We start from the raw sequence: 2,875 nt of genomic DNA on the forward strand, positions 1-2,875 counted from the left end.
GAGAAGCTGTAGATGCCCCATTCCTGGACATGCTCAAGGCCAGGTTGTGAATGGAGCTCTGAGCAACCTGGTCTAGTGGAAAATGTCCATGCTCAAAGCAGAGGGGTTGTAACTAGATGATCTTTATGGTATCTTCCAACTCAGATATTCTAGTCAGATTCTATGGCTTTGATACCCAGGCTTTGCTGAGAAATGGCAAGGTGACTTTGTTCATGTGCATTGCCCAGAAGGGTCTGAGTTTAGCAGATGATAAAACATGACCAAAAAATTTGCAGTCTTTGATCATATGAACAAAACCTTCAGAATGGCTTAAAGGTGCTTTTAAATATTAGGATACTGGAAGATTTAAGGCAATGGAGCTATCCTTCCCCTGAAAGCGGAGGCAGGAGCTACAGCGGAGGATCAGCTACAGCTTTGGCAACAAGAGTATTGCAAGCAAACGTGTGATAGTTTGTTATCTGGGTTACTTTTGCTGACACAGGTGTATCCCTTCCAGGTGATGTAACCTGGCCTAGCCGTGGTCAATATGGTGAGTCTGGGGTGAATTCATGACAAGGTCTTTGCTGAGGTACCCATGGTTGTCACCAAAACTGGGCTCACATCTGGCTGCTGGCATGCCACAAGTGGCACCACCTTGTGAAACACCAGCAGGTTAGGACTTGTACAAGGGTTTGCTTATGAGTTTCATTTATCATTTTATTGGGACCAGTAGAAGATTTGCCTGGACATTTCCTGTCCCTTTGCTGCATGCTGCAAATGGAGGGTGGAGGAGCACTTTTTTGCCTTTTTAAAGGCAAGAAGGAAAAAGCAGAAATACAATACCTAACAGTGTAGAAGAAGTAGATAAAAGCAGAACTGGGGTGGGGAGGACAGGGCAGAGGGGATTACAGCATTGTTCAGCTGAAAATGCAGAGGCCATCACCCCATAAATATTTCCAGGCAGGGAATAAGCCACTAAGGGGCCACATCCCATGACAGCCCCAGAGAAGGGGGACCTTCAAAGCCTGTTTGAAGAAGGCGGCTGGAGGAGCTCTGCTGCCCTGGAAGCTAATGCAGGCTCTGGCACACGCCTGTGCCCTTGGGCTAAGCAGATATATGCAGTGGGGACAATGTTCCAGCATCTGCAATATACAGCAGGGGCAAAAGCAGCAGCAAGACAGGGCATGGAGAGAACAGGCAGAACTCTAGCACAAGCAACCAGTGCACCAACTCCAGTGGTGTCTGACGGCTGTGCTGGCAAATTTACGTGATTCAAATGTCCAACTGCATGTTCAGAGTGAAGGCAAATGGACACAAAAAGCAGAAACAATCCAACTACTGACAAAAATTACAGCCACCACTGAAGGCAGGTTGGGCAATTCCAACACCTAGAGGATGATAAAGCACAACAAAGAGAAGATTAAGAATTAATCTCTAATTAGCTGCTTCTGAAAGCTGTTGAAATCACTGCCTGCATCATTTTCTGATGGACTTGTCAGCAAGTTCTGAGGCTGCAAGGGTCACAGCAGCAACAAAACATGCTGCTTTGTTCTCAGCAGAGGGGTCTGTTTTGCCCATTAAGAGCTTTTGATGTTTTCAGTTTAGGTGTACCCAGAAAGCTCTTTCCAGCAACAATGGGCAATGGATCCCCCATGCAGCCTCCCTCAGCCACTAGCATAGGGAAGAGAGAAAAATGATCCTTTTAATTTAAATATACCAGATTTATCCCAAAACCAGGGGTGCTGCATACATGTTCCTACCCCATAGGACACACAGTGCCTTCAACACCAATCAATGGGCACTAAGCAAAGAGCACTAGCCCAGAGCCTCATCTTTGCCACAGCCCACTTTAAAATGATTCAGAGAAAACATCTGAAGAACAAGTCATGAATTTCCTACACAAAGCCCTGGGCTCACTGCCAACAGCTGGAAAGGCCAGCAGGTCTTGAGGCACACATTTAACATCTCATCTGAAATGCTCCTAACCAAGCAACAACTGTCTAGTTATCAGGCCGCCTAAATTTCCACTTGCCTCTCCAAGCTTGATGTACTTTTGGTTTCTGCAAAATCTGCTGTCATGAAATCAGTTTTCTTTGCTCTGCATCTGATTCATCCATGCTTTGCTGCGGGAGTATGTGCTCTGCCTCCACCAGAAGAGGGGATGGGACAGGTGCATTTGCTCCAACTTATTTTCCTCTCTTCCCTTATCAGGAGTCTTCACAACCATTCCACATGAGAGAAATAAGCCAACATCCCTGCTCTGAGTAGGGTCACCTCAAGCAGGTTGCCCAGGACTATGTCCAGTTGGGTTTTGAGTATAAAGTACAGAGACTCCACCATCTCCCTGGGCAACCTGTGCCAATGTTTAACCACCCTTATGGTAAAGAAAAAGCATTTTAAGCAGAACTTGCTGCATTTTGATTTACCTCTCTCACCCAGCATTTGGCACCAACCCATCTTCTTTACGTCCTCACCAGGTTTTAAGACAAACTGGCAGTAACTCCCTGAGCCTTCTCTTCTCCAGGCTGTACAAGTTTGGCTCTTGCACCCTCTTCCTTTCATGAGAGGCTTCAATTCCTTTAATGTCTTTGTTGCCCTTCACTGGACCTGCTCCAGTATCCATGTCTCCTTTTCATTGGGAAAACCAGCATTGAACACAGCATGTCAAATATGCCTCACTGGGGCTGAGCAGAAGGGAATAACCTGGTCATTCTTTTAACAGCTGTTTTTCTGGTTTTGCCAACCCCTACAACAGCAACATCTCACATTTACTCCCTACTAAACCAGGAAACTGCCCTTCCATTGCACACCTCAGCCATATTTTTCAGACCTTTACATTTTCATGTGAACACAGCTCCAACTCCTACAATGAACAAGAAACAGGAACATTTCCAAA

This window comes from Chamaea fasciata, unplaced genomic scaffold (assembly GCF_029207755.1).
Source record: "Chamaea fasciata isolate MVZ Bird 193981 ecotype frontalis unplaced genomic scaffold, bChaFas1.0.hap1 SCAF_4, whole genome shotgun sequence".
Lineage (NCBI taxonomy): Eukaryota > Metazoa > Chordata > Aves > Passeriformes > Sylviidae > Chamaea > Chamaea fasciata.